A 15,931-nucleotide genomic window follows, 5' to 3' on the forward strand; every position below is an offset into this window, starting at 1 on the left:
AATGTTTGTGTGTGTGTGTGTGTGTGTGTGTGTGTGTGTGTGTGTGTGTATGTGTGTGTGAGTGTGTGTGTGAGTGCGTGTGTGCGTGTGTGCGTGTGCGTGTGTGTGTGTGTTTTACCTAGGCAGCATAATATATTGGAAAACTTGGAATCAGAAGATCTGGATTATGCTTTTCCGTTTTTTCCACTTGATACCAATTGATAAATAAACAAACATTACTTTTGAAACTGCTATGCTCCAGGCACTAGGGTTGTTTGGGGAGAGGAATTGAGGGAGAGTTATTGGTCATCAACTTTGCTTCCTGAGTCTCACTTTCCTCTTCTATGAATTGGGAATTCTACCATCAACACCGTCACCATTACTGCTACTACAAGGAACAAACATTTATACAAAATTATAGGATTTTAACAAATTTATTTGCATCTGAGCTTCACAATAGCCCTTTGAGGAAGGGATAAAGAGTACTGGTTTTTCTATTTATACAAAAGTGGAAAATAGAACCCATAGAGATTAAAGAAATTTGCTAATGGACATAGAGTTGGAATTGACATAGTTATAATTTGAATCCGGGTCATGCCTGACTAAAAATATTTCACTGTTTCCATCATAATTAAAAAGTTAATGATACTATGTCCTCCACAGTTTTTTTTTTCTTTTTTGTGGGTTCAAAAATACGGGGTATATTGTGCTCTGAACTACATCTAGTAGAGAACCTTGGAAAAGGGGAGAGGTGATGTGGAAGATGCCATATGAAAAGGGTTATGATGTGGGGGATATGGAAGGTACCTGTAGGTCTAGTTCACTTAAGTTTTATACTGAAAGGGTTTTACTCCTATCTCATTCAGGAGACAGATATGGATAAGTGCCTCTGTCAACGAGGAAGGGTCACCACTGGCAGAAGGGCAGCAATCTTCAAAGTAGCCCTTCTTGGCTTGCCCAACCATGCTGAGAATATGCTGGTGTCTCAGTTGGCCACATCAGTGAAGAACTCATTGATATTGGATGTTTCATTGAAAACTGTCAGGCCACAAGCAGAATCTAGACCCCTTGGGGTCTTAGGCTCAGATGTGCTCTTTGTATCATTTACTCAGTCTCTCAGTGGGTCTCTTCTCTCATACCTTGGTACTGAAGTTAACATGGCAAACAGCTCCATTGCAGTTTCCATGGATTGACTTGGGATCAAATGCCATGATCATTCCAAACTCTTCACACATGCTATGGAGGATGAAGAAGGAAATTCAGAGATGATTTCCCATTTCAATCTCTTCATGTGGTCCTGTCTGGAACTCCCATCGAACTGGCATCTTTTCAGTGTTTGTTGCCCACTCCCCAAATTTGACTCCAGTATTTAGGCAAGTGTGGTAATGAACTTCCACCATAACTCTTCCATAGGTTTGGTCAGCTTCCATGTCATAGTAATATGGACCCTGGGGCCCAAGGAATCTATTGGAGGGTCAACCAAAAGAGTGCCCATCTGTTCCCGTGAGAATAAACTCTTGCTTTCTATCAAACCAAGGGTTTCTGGTTGGTCACCACATGCATTATGCATGTACAGTGCACCTCAAATTGATTTCTGCACGCTTGCAGACTTCATAGAGAGCCAGTTTGTTGGGGTCCTTTAGGGAGGGGTCTTGGAGCAGAGCAGCAGGAATAAGGCATATGTCACTCTTAGAGCCTTTAGACTGAAAAGTACTGGAGCCGCTAAAATCCCATTCAGGTAGATCCATTCAGGCTTTTTGTGTCACTGCCTAAGGTCCATGTTTTACAACATGGTTCCTCGCCCGTGCCGCCCTTCCAAATGTACACTGCCAGGACTCTTCCCTTGAGGCAGGTTCCAGTACATCTGCTTGATACTTTTGTCCAAGTGAGACCTGACTGAGGTGGTCCTGTTAGAAGTTGTCCTGGACAGGGGGTGGAAGGGAGCGGAAAGAAGCTGAAAACTCAAGGGTGCAAGTGATTATTCGGCAGGCTCACTGCAGCCTGACTGGGCTGCTTGGAGGCTCAAGATGTTCCAATCTCAGCTCTTCCCCCTTCACAGGGGTTTTTAATTATCATTATTTCCATGATCACTTATCCCTGGTAATAAAATTATTATAAAAGGATTCTCAACTTTTAAAAAATGCCATTCAAATACTGGAAAACAACTCTCCTTCTCCCGGTGACAGTTCTGTCTCCTTATCTCTAAACCAAATATTTTGAGTTTTTTTTCAAAAAGTTACTATACATATATATATATATATATATATATATATATGTATATATCTGTGTATGTGAGTATGTAGTATATACATATCTCTATATAGTGTCTGCTGTTGTCTCCCCTATTTGATTATAAGCTTCTTGAAGTCAGAGACTATCTCTGTTTCTTTTTGTATCATTAGCACTTAGCACAGTAGCTCCCAGAGTATGCAATTACTGTTTATTGATTGATTGCTTGATCTCAAACACTTTTAGTGTTGTGGTTACCTTCATTCAGATCCACTGTAGCTTATAAATGCCCATCCTAAAATGTGACCTCTCTGCTCTGGACATGGTTCCAAATTTGTTTGCAATCCTTTAACTTTGTGATATCATGAGATCCTTTTTCTCCTTTTGAATGCATATCTGACTTTAATATTTCTCTCTTTTAAAATTTTATTTATGATTTAAGGAAAATGGGGTTAAGTGGCTTGTCCAAAGCCACACAGCTAGGCAATTATTAAGTGTCTGAGGTCATATTTGAACTCAGGTTTTCCTGGCTCCAGGGCCTGTGCTCTAGCCATGCACCACCTAGCTATCACTCAAAGACCTTCTAATTCTTTTGCACCAATATTGATCAAATATGCAAATTTCAAAATGAGTTTACAAAATACTTTAGGAAATATTTCGTATCCATGAGAAATCGCAGAGGAGGAGAACCTAAATAGAAAACATATCACAAGTTCTAAAATGTTTTAAATCAGTACATTTTTTTGCTTGGCTCCAGAAAGAAGAATTAGAAGCAAATAATGGATATTATAAGGAGAAAAAAATTAATTGGAGATAAGAGAAAGCTTCCTAAAACTAAAGTTACACAAAAGTAGAATGATCTATCTCCTGAGAGCTCATTGTACAGTAGAAATCTGCATGGTCTACTGAAGGATTTCAGAGAAATTCCATCTTCTCTCTAATCTGCCAAGGGTTACCACTAGAGTCCAATTTAACCTCCTTTTGAGTCCCAAACCATGAGTGAAAAGTAGATATTAAACAGGGAATATTTTATGCATAGGTTATGGACCATGCAGTAAATTTGACTATGAAAATGTTACAAAATCAAGACTTTTTTCCTAAAATAACTGAAAAGGCTTTATTAAAACATATAAAATAAACATAAATTAAATCACTTCAAAGATATTATTTCCACCCCCAATAAATAATTGCTTTTAAGCTTAACATGTCATTATAAATTTGCTATGTATTCTGATCTTTCCTAACCAGTGTTCTCTAACGAAGTTGTTTTTAACTATGGTTATGATTAAAGTTCACCTCATATCCCATTTATTTCACACTTTTTAAAATATATCAATATCATTCTTGTAGATGACTAAAATTTTTTTATTGCTATGGATCCTAAACCAACATATTTTAAAGCATGGGATGCTTGAGGCATTTTCCACATGTCAAATTTTAGATTTATGGGTCCTGAGTGTTTCCTAAGTTTCTCAGCCATGCCATTTCTACAAATGCCATTTATCTAATTTCATTTTATTTAATAGATTAAAATAATATTACATATAATCTGGGATGAATATATAGAGATGGAGAGAGATATATAGAGATCTATATCTCTATATAGAGAGATTATCTATCTACCATCTATCTATCTACCTATCTCTATCTATCATCTATTTATCATCTATCTTCTATTTATCTTGAATCTATCAATCCATCAATATTCTATCTATTCATCCATCTATCTATTTATCCATCTATATAGATAGCTAATATCAGTACAGTCATAAAGACCACAACTCATACAGACGAGGATCATTCATCTTTTTGGTATGAAACCAAGAAGTACATAGAATGATCACTTATACAAGACAAGAACTTTCTGATCATCTGTTCCAACAATTTTATTTTCACATAAGTAAACTGAGTTCTAGATAAATAAAGTGAATTTTCTAAGGTCAAAATAATGTTACTGTGCAGAGCCAGAGACTGAACTCACATTTTCGGTATACAATTCTAATACTTATACCTACATCAATATACAGTACATCTGAGAGATAAAATGAGTTTTTACTCATCCAAACAACTAATTTTATTTTTAAATAATAAGATGACCATCTAAATTCATCCATAAATACACAGCTGATTTTTACAAGGCAATGGGGTTAAGTGACTTGAGCAAGGTCACATAGCTAGGTAATTATTAAGTGTCTCAGGCCAGATTTGAAGTCAGGTCCTCCAGTGCTCTATCCACTGTGCAACCTAGCCAGCAGCTGATTTTAAAATTAATATGTTTTGCTTTTAATTTCCAGCATTCAAAATTAATTCACCAAAATTGGAAAACAATGAACCCTATTTAATATTGAGACTGAGAAACCTATAGATTTTAATTCAGTTTCTTTTCTCATCTCTGGTTTATGTTCACTATTCTGGGAGAAAGGTCGATAATGTTTATATGAAGAAAGAGAACTTCTCCAAAAACACTGTAATCGAAAGGGTCATGTTTCTCCTTTGCTGGTTGCTGTTGACCCTAGAGAGTCATAGAGGATATAAAGAATGGGAAGAAAGAAGGGGAAAGGTTTAAGCCCTGTACTAGTTGACCTGTGACTTTGTGTTGATGGCTTATTAAGAAAGATCAACTCGAGACTCCTGGGTTTTTCACAGAAGACAAAATGTTTCTTTCACTTTAATTTGCTATGTGCTACAGAGGAAACCTCCAGTTTCCTGGATTTTTATTATTATTATTAAGAATTCCAGAGAGTCCAACAATAGCTTTCAAATACTGTGACCTCCAATCAAAGGCATTACTTTTCTAGATGCTCTGCCCCCTTTAATAAAATCCATTTGCTTTCTTGTCAAACAATAGAAAGATTCCATTTTATAATGTGCCTGCTCTAACATCACATTAATCAGCTCCACAAACTGTTACATGAAAATGGGTGGATGCTTCCACTGTAAAAAAAAAACAAAAAACAAAAAAAACATCCTTTCCATGCAGAGAACAGATTTCTCTTTTAAACACAGGTAGACATTTTGGAGCTATCTTTAAAACCTAGTACTTGTAAGTCTGAAATTAAGCTAGCAAACATGCAAACATTCCTGCCTTATTCACTTTGCTATATTATTTTTTTGGTATAGAGAGAACATTCTGGCTTATTTTCATAGACTCAGACTGGTTATATCTGTCCCTCAAGGAAATAGAGTAAGCCAAAGAGCTAGGGATGGGTCTTTTCTAATAAAATGCCTTCAACTCAAAGCACCATCAGTTACGTTTTGTTCAGTGTTAGTAGCAGGAAACATTATTTTAATCAGTTAATACTGATAAGGTCTTATCAAGGAATATTAACTTTGATAATATAACAAGGAAAAAGCACAATTTTTAGCCTAATGCATTCTTACCTGTGTGGCTTTATTTATTCAGAGAAGGTAGGTTCAAATTTAACCTAGTTCCTACATTGTATGACACTCACAAAGTTCATAGAGAAATATATCATTGATAGACAAGTTCTTACCTAAAGCATGTTTTCTTCTCTGCTATTGGGCTGAGTTGTAAAGGTTTTTTGGAAATGTTAACATTTACTATTCAGAGCATAAATTCTATGTAACTGGTAAAATCTAGATGCTAGGAAATCATTCTTCCTTCATCTAAAACAAAAGACCAAAGCCTGCTTTTCATAGGGCCACATGTGGACTTCTGAAAAATCTATGACCTTCCTTCCATCATTACTGTCTCTCATTGCATGTTGTAAATGAAGGAATCAATGAAATACTCTCAAATCATTCAGAGAAGAATAATTAATCAAGCATAATGGCAGAAGCCAACACTGGCCTTCTTGAAGGTGCTACTAGTTCCAAACTTTACAGCTACCAGAAAAAAAAATAAATCTTACTACATAGTAAGCATAGTAAAATCAATCACCAAATGTCTCTTCCTGCTCTATGTTCTAAGTTACTTCTATAAAACCAGATTTTTTGAGAATCTGTACAGGTTACACCCTATACTAGTTGACCTGTGACTTTGTGTTAATGACTTCTAAAGAAAGATCAACTCTAGATACTTGGGTTTCTTTTCATCAGTTTCTCACATAGAGAAAATTTTCATCAACCAAAGTTGCTGTTGTACTCTACACAAGTCTCAGTCACATGGAAAGATGAAAATTGTCAAAATATGGGATTTATTTACCTAGAATTACAAATACAAAAATACAAACTGAACTCTTTGTTAACTAATCAGCTTGAAAACTTCCCCAACAGCCTCTCTTTATAAGTCAGAAGAAATTAGCCATTCCAAAGTTTTCTAAAAACCCAAAATCATTGTGTCTTACAGTATGCATCTTCCTTTCTATTCCCCATGGTTTACACTTAATGGAGTTAAAGCCAATACTGCTTATTGTAATTTGCCCATAATAATATTTGTGAAAGAGAGATGATTCAAATCCAGATACTTTTACTTCTGGATCATAGCTTTTTCTACTATATCATGATGATATGATAAGAGGCAATCACTGACAAAAGCCAGAGACAAAAGGTGATACCTGAGAGAAGGCAATTATATTTAAGAAAAAATGGTGCTTAATAACCATGATGAGAGAAGTTTCATTCAAGTGGTAAGGTGAGAAACCAAAGATAAATGTATTCAAAACTGAGTGACTCTGTTACCAAAAAAAATATGGAATACTAGAAACTTTCCTCAGCATTTATTAACTCTCTTTGTCCCTAGAGAGACAGAGACACAGAGAGAGAAATAAATTACACAGACACATAGAGACTGACAAAGAGAAAAATGAGATGCTGAGAAAGATACAAGAGAAATTTTGCAGCAAATGTAAAGCAATTACACTTGAATCCACAAAACAGAAATAACAAAACCCCAAAATGTAAAAAAAAAATATGAATCATCAATAAAGAATGTAAAATCTTAATGGCATTACTCAGCACCCTTGGTCACCAGCCATCATACTATGCTTCGCACACACAAACTGACCTATGAGATTTCTCTATTGATTCAGAATCAACCCTAATATCTCCCTATATCCTGTTTATTCCTAATGTTAACCCATTATTATGTAATTCTAACACTGCAAATCTCATAACTGAGCTACTTTATTTAAAGAAAGAAAAATAAAGGAAAGAGAACCATTGGAAAGAAGCTATAGTGAACCCAAAGTAAAAGTCACAAGTATACATATCTGGAAGATCCTTTACAACTATCCAGACCCACCAAACAGCCCAGCCAGGCAGTCAATGAATTCTCAGAGGAAAAGTTAAATGAGTTACAGGAAGACATAGGCAGTAAAACTATATTACTGGGAGACCTCAACCTCCTTCTCTCAGAATTAGATAAATTTAACCACACAGTAAACAAGAAGTTAAGGAAGTGAATAGAATTTTAGAAAGGTTAGATATCGTAGAAAGGAACATACCCTCTTCTCTGAGGTACATGGAACCTACACAAAAAAAAAATGACCATGTATTAGGGCATAAAAACCTCACAGTCAAATGCAGAAAGACAGAAATACTAAATGCTTCCTTTTCAGATCATGTTGTGATAAAAATTATATATAATAATGGATCAGTCAAAGAGAAATATTAAAAATTAATGGGAAAGTAAATAAGCAAGTTTTTAAACAAATGGATCAAACAGCAAATCATAGAAAGAATCAATGATTTTATGCAAAACAATGGCAATGATGACACATCATACTAAAACTTGTTGGATATAGTGAAATTTTATATTGCTAAATGATTACATGAATAAAAAAGAGGAAGATGAGTTTAATGAATTGGGCATGTACCTAAAAAGCCAGAAAAATAAAAAAATAAAAATCCTCAATTAAATACCAAATTAGAAATTCTGAAAATTAAAGGAGAAATTAATGAAATTGAATGTAAGAAACCTATTTAACTAAGAAATAAAACTAAGAACTGGTTCTATGGGGAAAAAAACAATAAAATAGATAAACCTTTGGCTAATATAAATTACAAAGAGAGAAAGAAGAAAACCAAATTACCAGTATCAGAAATGCCAAGTGTAAGCTCACTATCACTGAGGAAGAAATTAAAATTAATTCACAGCTATTTTACCAAGTATATGAAATAAATTTGACTATAAAAGAAATGTATGTATATTTATTAAAAATAAGCTTCCTAGAATAATAGATGAAAAATACTTAAAATAATCATTTCAGAAAAAAAAGAAATTGAAAAGACAACAATAAAGTCCTTAACAAAAAAATCTCCAAGCCCAGATGGATTTGCAAGTGTATCCTATGAAACACTTAAAGAACAATTGATTCTAATTCTACATAAACTATTTGAAAAAAAGATGAAGGAGCTTTAACTATAACACCAACATGTTACTGATACCTAAACCGGGAAAAAACAAAACAATGAAAATTATAGACCAAATCTCCCTAATGAATATTGATGCAAAAATTTTAAATGAAATATTGCCAAAAAGATTACAGCAAGTTATCTCTAGGATAATATATTATAGCCAGGTAGGATTTATACCAGGAATGCAGGGATGATTCAAAACTATTAGCATAATAGACTATAACAATATTCACACTAAGAAAAATCATATGATTATCTCAATAGATGCTGAGAAGTCTTTGAAAAAGTACAGTGTTAGAAATAGTAGTGAAGATAGGAATAAATGGAGTTTTCCCTAAAAATGGTAAGCAGTATCTATCTAAAACCAGCAGTAAGCATCACATGGAATGGGAATAAGCTAGAAGCATTCTAAATAAAATTATAAGTATGACCATAAGCTTCAACTCAAAATCAACCAACTAAAACCAAGTGTCTTGGAATTAACCTGCTATAACATATAAAGGAAAGAATACCCCTACAATGCATTCATTACATATATAAAGATAGGTATAAAACTGGATATATATACATTTTTGATTGCATAATTTAGAAGGTAATTTTGTTTAGAATTATTTAGTAAAGAGGAAACTAGAAGCATTCTAAATAAAATTAGTGGTGAAACAAGGATGCTGATTATTCAATATTGTATTAGAATTATTAGCTTTAACAAAAAGAGACAAAAAAGAAATTGAAGAAACTAGAATAGGCAATAAGAAACAAAACTCATTCTTTCTAAATGATATAATGACATACTTTGAGAATACTAGAAAATCTATTTTAAAAAGCTACCTGAAAGAATTAAAAACTTTAGCTTTTTTTTTCCACCTGTCCAGCCATCGTGGTGGAAGCTCGGCTGTCATCTCATCATCATGTCTTCTCATAAAACATTCAGAATCACGAGGTTCCTGGCCAAGAAACAGAAGCAGAATCGTCCCATTCCCCAGTGGATTTGGCTGAAAACTGGCAATAAGATCAGGTACAACTCAAAGAGGAGACACTGGAGAAGGACCAAGCTCGGGTTATAAAGAATGGCCAGGGAAATGAAAGACATTCTACACCAAGACCACCTCCCCCTCCCTACCATTGCATCCATCCATCCACCCATTCATTCATCTATTCATCCATCCATCTATCACTTAAATCGCCTCATTGCTCCCAATAAGAAGTAATGACTACTGCTGCCCCTCCCATTTTGGAAGCCTGTCTGCCAAAGCACAGACGTCAAAGAAACCCCCCAGCAAAGTATTCGACTTGGTTTGCCCTTGAATGTCTTCATCTCTTGCATCCATTCATTCGGTAAACTGTGTATTGTGATATAGTTAAATTCCTGTTCTCTCCATCTCTGTGTGGCATTCGTCTGTTTGAGGTTATGCTTAAGAGGCAGAGATCATCCCGCAACAAGTTATTCCTGTCATAAAGAACCAAGCTCCAGCCCTGCCTCAAACTAGCCTTCACAATCACCTCTCTGTGTTTTGTTTTGTGTTCTAAGCAGTTAGAAGAGAGCACCTGCCTCACAGGGCTGTTGTGGGGATCTAAGATCTGCCAGCCTTCAGCGGGAGCCTCCAGAGCTGCTAATCCGGGGCTGTCTCCGCCAGATTACCTGCAGCTGCCTGTGGGCATTTCTCTACCTCACAGTCAGAGAAGGAGCCTGTTTGACCCCCTGCTTATTTCACACGATAAGCCGTCTTCGTTCCTTGTTGGGAGGTGGTCAATTAAGTGTTGGCAACTTTCTTAAAAGTTCTCGGTTATTTGTGTGTTTGGGAAAGCCCAACCCTTTTGTTAGGAACTAGACCTGGTCCAGGTGAATGGCTTCATAATTTTCTGAAGATGCAATTCTGCTAATAAAGGGCTTCTACAAAAAAAAAAGAATTAAAAACTTTAGCAAGTAGGATATAAAATAAACTCACATGAATCATCAACATTTCTACATATGACCAACAACGTCCAACAGCAAGAGATAAAAAGAGAAATTCCATTTAAAGTAACTGTAAACAACATGAAATACTGCCAACACAAACCCAGAAACTCTATGAACACAATTACAAAACACTTTTCACACAACTAATGTCATATCTAAACAATTGGACCAATGTCAAGTGGTCATGGGTAGACCAATTTAATACAACAAAAATGACAATTCTACCTAAATTAAATTATTTATGCAGTGCCATATCAAACTACCAAAAAATTATTTTACAGAGCTAGAAAAAAGAACAATAAAATGCCTATGCGAAAAAAGGTCAAGAATATTAAGGGAATTAATGAAAAAGAAGACAAAGGAGAGTGACCTTGTATTAGATCTAAAACTATATTATAAAGCAGGAGTCATCAAAACTTCTTGGTAGAAACAGTGGCAAATGATTTCATTAATCTAATGTTTGATAAACCTAAAGATTTGAGTTTCTGGGATAAGAATTCACTATTTGACAAAAACTACTGGGAAAACTGAAAAATAGTGTGACAAAAACTATTCATAGACCAACATCTCACAATCTATACTAAGATAAGGTCAAAATGGAGACAAGATTTAGACATAAAGATTGCTACCACAATCCAATTGGGAGAATAGTGAATAGCCTTTCTGTCAGATCTGTGGAGAGAGGAGAAGTTTATGACCAACCAAGACACAAAGAAAATTATAAATTGCAAAATAAATAGTTTTGGCTATATTTAATTTTAAAAGTGTATAGCATAGACACAATGTAAAGACTTACAGACTGCCTTCTATGGGGGGGAGCAAGCTTAGGGGGGAAAAATTGCAAAATTCAAAAAAAAGTTTTTACATAAGTAAAACAAATGCAATCAAAATTACAAGGAAAGAGAAAAGCTGAGAAACAATTTTCACAGATTGTATTTCTGTTAAAGGACACATTTCTAAAAATATAGAGAGAATTAAGTCAAATTTAAAGAATACAAGTCATTCACCAATTGATAAGGGGTCAAATAATAAAAACGGGCAGTTTTCAGATGAAAACCAAGTCATATGAAAAAATGCTTCAAATCATTATTAATTAAATAAATGCAAATTAAAATAACTCCTGGGTACCATCTCATGCCTATCAGATCGGCTAACATGACAAAAAGGTAAAATTATCAATGTTGGAGAGGATGTGAGAAAACTGGGATATTAATGCATTATTTGCAGAGTTGTGAACTGATCCAACAATTCTGGAGAACACCTATGCCCAAAGGCAATAAAAGATAAAAAAAATGTACTATCTTTCATTCAGCATTACCTCTACTAGTCTGCATCCCAAAGATATCATAAAAAGGGGAAAAATCCATATATACAAAAATATTTTTAGCAGTTTAGAAACTGAGGGGATACCCATCAACTAGATAATGACTGAACATGTGATAGAATATGAATGTTCTGAGGTACTGCCCATAATTGGGCAGACATTAGAGAAGCCTGTAAAGATGAACTAATGCTGAGTGAAGTGAACAGAACCAGGGGAACATTGTACATATTAACAGCAACATTTGAGAGGATCAACTATGATGGACACAACCCCTCTCAGCAGCTTAGGGTTCAAAAACAATTCTGAGAAACTTCTTTTGGAAAATTTCAGCCACATCAAGAGAAAAAAACTATGAAGTCTGAATGTAGAGCAAAGAACAGTATGTTCACTTTTTAAAATTGTCTTTTATTCTTATTCTTTTCTTTCTCAGGATTTTCCCCCTTAGTTCTACTTTTTCTTTCACACATAACTAACTGGAATTATATTAAGCATGATTGTAGACATACAATCTATGTCAGATTGTTTGCTCCTTCGGGAAGGGGAAGGGAAGAGAAGGTAGAAAGGAAAAAAGAGGGTCAAAAAATGTATAGCTCAAAAGCTTACATAAGGATAAATGTTGAAAAATATCTTTACAAGTAATTGTTAAAAATAAAAATAAATAAGAAAAAAGAAGTAAGTAAAAAGAATACAAAAATAAATATTTCTAAATAAATGAAATCTACTGATGCAAAAACCTTATGCAAAACATATGGTCTATTTATATGTCACTATTCTTACATGTAAATTTATAAATAAAAATGTAAGTAAATAACATAATACAAGAAATTGCTATGAGAAAACATTTGATATAAGATCTGAATATATAATTAACAGTAAATAAAAAATCAATTACTAATTTATGCAAAGTAATTTAATATAACCTGAGTAAATGAAAAATTTCAATTTTCTATTGTTACTGACAGAACCTGTCATGAAATTATAAGTATAACCATAAGCTTCACCTCAAAATTAACCAACTGAAAACCAAGTATCTTAGAATTAACCTGCTAAAACATATAAAGGAAAGGACATTCCTACAAAGCATTCATTACATAAATAAAGATAGGTATAAAACTGGACAGATATATATTTTTGATAGCATAATTTAGAATGGAAAAATAATATAGATGAAAAAATGTGAAGAATATCAAGGCAAATTTATTTTTATGAAATAAGGTGAGGGTAACTCATGATAGACTTCAAACTATACAATAAAATAACCCATATTAAAAAAAAGAATTGTTGCAAAAACACAGTGGTGAAATTTACCTATCAAGCCCTATTTCTTACATGTACTAGGAATCTCACATGTTCTAGGAAACCTCACCCTGGTTGACGGATATTCTTCATTCTATATTGCCAGTTGCACTATGGATCTCAGAGACTGGATACCATTCTATACCCATCTTTACCGCTATATGGTGATAGATGTTCCCCACTTAAATGGTTTAAGGGTCATTTAACAAATCAGAATGAGCTTCAAGCCTTCATCCTACTGGGAACCCTGTCTCATTTCTAATCCTGGCTATATCACTCTTTTTCAATAATGTATGCTTGCCCCAATGTAGTCATTTTCCTGTAGAAACTGAAAAACATATTTAACTTCATCCAGTATATGAACCAAAAGGTATAGTAAGATATTACCAAATATCATTATGCTCACAATCCTCCACTTTTGAACTAAAACAGTATCTACATTGCATTTATTCCCATCTCTCTTAATGTATATGTATATCTCCTATATGTATGTCTCTCCTTTTCAAAATTTGTATGACCTTGTTCAAGTAAAGGCCAATTGTCTCTTCTGGAAAATGGGGATAAGGTTGTTTAAGAATGAAATGAAGATATGCATATAAAATGTTTCCTAAATCTTAAAGATCTATAGAAATGTTAGATGTTTCTTCTTTTTCTTCTACCTCCTCCTTCTTTTCTTCTTCCTCATTCCCTTTTCTTCTCATTCATTTTAATGACATAATTTCCACCCTTTCCATGATCTTAATATCCTTCATGAAGTATAATGTTCAGAACTGAAAACAATGTTCTTGATATAATCTAGCCTATTACATAAATATATTTTCTGAATTCTTAAGATTATACCTTTGTCATTCCTTTAAAGATTGAATCACCTATCCTGGCTTTCATAGTACTGCGGAGTCATATGATCTTGTAGACAACTAATGGGCCCAATGATTTTTTGACCTCATGCCAAATATTGGCTAGCCTTGCTTTCCCTATGTAAAATTGTGGAGTTTCTATTATAGACACAAAAGTAAGACATAACAAGATGGCATTCTAGGCTCTCTCCATTTGGGGTCTAATCTGTTTCTCTTGCCTATTTTTCACATTACTTTCAAAAATGGCTTAGTTTGCTTCACCCAGAAATTAATCTTGCATTTTCTTGCTGATGAGAGAAACTCTAGCGCTACTCTGCACCAACTGCAATAATATAAATATTTGAAGGGATCCCCTCCAGTCCACAGAACTTACCAACGAAGCAAATTACAAAGCCAAAGCAGAGGGAAAGCAAGAACCTGTTTGATCATTAATCACAGTTTGGGAAGAGAGCTTTCAGAGTATCTTGTCTTGACAGCACAGTAATTTCTGCTCTAGGTGTGGAAAAACAAAAAGGGAAAAAAAATCATGCATGAACTGTTTAAGCACACTTTGTCACTAAGTTCAGCCCTAAGATTTGAAAAGAAAGTTCTGATGCTTAACTTTGGAATATTAAATAAAATCAAGCTCAAAAAGCCTTTCTAAATATGCAGTCAGTTCCTTTTCTCTAGGTACCACAATGATTAATCTTTGTGACCTGACTTTAAAAATGCAAAGACAATTAAATAGCTCCAGTTTGACTTTTATTTTGGGTGAAAACAAGGAGAGATTTTGCTTATTCTTTAACATCTTAATTGGCCTTTGGACAAAAAGTATAATTGTGCATAATGTCATTTGAGCATCTGATCACCCAACACAATTTTTTTTTGTAAAAGTCTTATGAGATCCAGAACTTTCCCTTCTGTAAATATTTGGCCAGAAGTTTGCTATTTGTTCTACAAAGCACAGTAATGATTCTTACAGCCTTGTATTATAGATTTATTAACACTGGCCATGGGTTGTCTAGCTGTCTACCCATATTCTCCCCCTGTAGTTTTCAAAAATGATGCTTTATTTTTTTTTTATTTCTTTGGAGGCATTGATCTAAATGGTGTTCCTTACTTTCAACTCCCCCTTCTTTTTATTACCCAATCTGGACTGAACAGAACAGAAGATGACTGACAACTCTCATCTAACCTGCCAGTCCTTCTGGGGTCCACTAGCAGCACTCCAATGGTTGTACATTGTATTTAACGAACCATGAAGATAGTCAGGCCCATAAAAAGGGAAAAAAGTTCTCCTGTCCTCAGAGCAGGAGGCCAGGTTCATCTCCTATTACAACTGTTTAACAGCCCGAGACATCTGCCTGAGACTGGGGAAAAGGTGAAATGGTGATGTAGTTGAGCGACTCGCCATGTCCTGTAATGAAGCATCTGGTCTGAAAACAGGGAGGACTTGATCTTGCTCAAAAGGTTCCCCAAGCAAAGGTGAAGTCAGCATGCAGGGAAAGAAGCAGGCGATGGAGCCAGGTTTGCTAATTGGAACTGGGGAGAGGGAGAGGTTCCAAAGCACCAGGAAAATAACTGGAACCTTTTCTCTCACTGATGTGCTATAGGATATCGTAATTGTCAGTTCCGTGAGATTTATGGCCATCCAATACTTTAAATGGGGGGATGGGACCACCAACCTGAGTATGTTAATATGGTTGGATATTTATAGAGCCATATATGTGTGTGTGTGTGTGTGTGTGTGTGTGTGTGTGTGTGTGCGTGTGTGTGTGCATGTGTGTGTCTATGTAAATACATATACACAGTTATTTATATATGCATATGTATGCAAATTTCTATGAATATACAAAATACCAACCCAATCATCTTGGGTTGTCTTAATACAGTTAGATATTTTATATACAGATATAGATAGATATAGATATAGATATAGATATAGATATAGATATAGATATAGATATAGATAGATATAGATATAGATATATA

The 15,931-nt window shown here is 34.6% G+C and overlaps 1 pseudogene; it reads right to left on the reverse strand.

The window, feature by feature from the left end:
* Window positions 1–803: 803 nt before the first annotated feature.
* Window positions 804–15,266, reverse strand: LOC141510967 (glutamine synthetase-like; annotated as a pseudogene).
* Window positions 15,267–15,931: the final 665 nt, after the last annotated feature.

The sequence above is a fragment of the Macrotis lagotis genome, chromosome 2 (assembly GCF_037893015.1).
Source record: "Macrotis lagotis isolate mMagLag1 chromosome 2, bilby.v1.9.chrom.fasta, whole genome shotgun sequence".
In the NCBI taxonomy this organism is placed as follows: domain Eukaryota; kingdom Metazoa; phylum Chordata; class Mammalia; order Peramelemorphia; family Peramelidae; genus Macrotis; species Macrotis lagotis.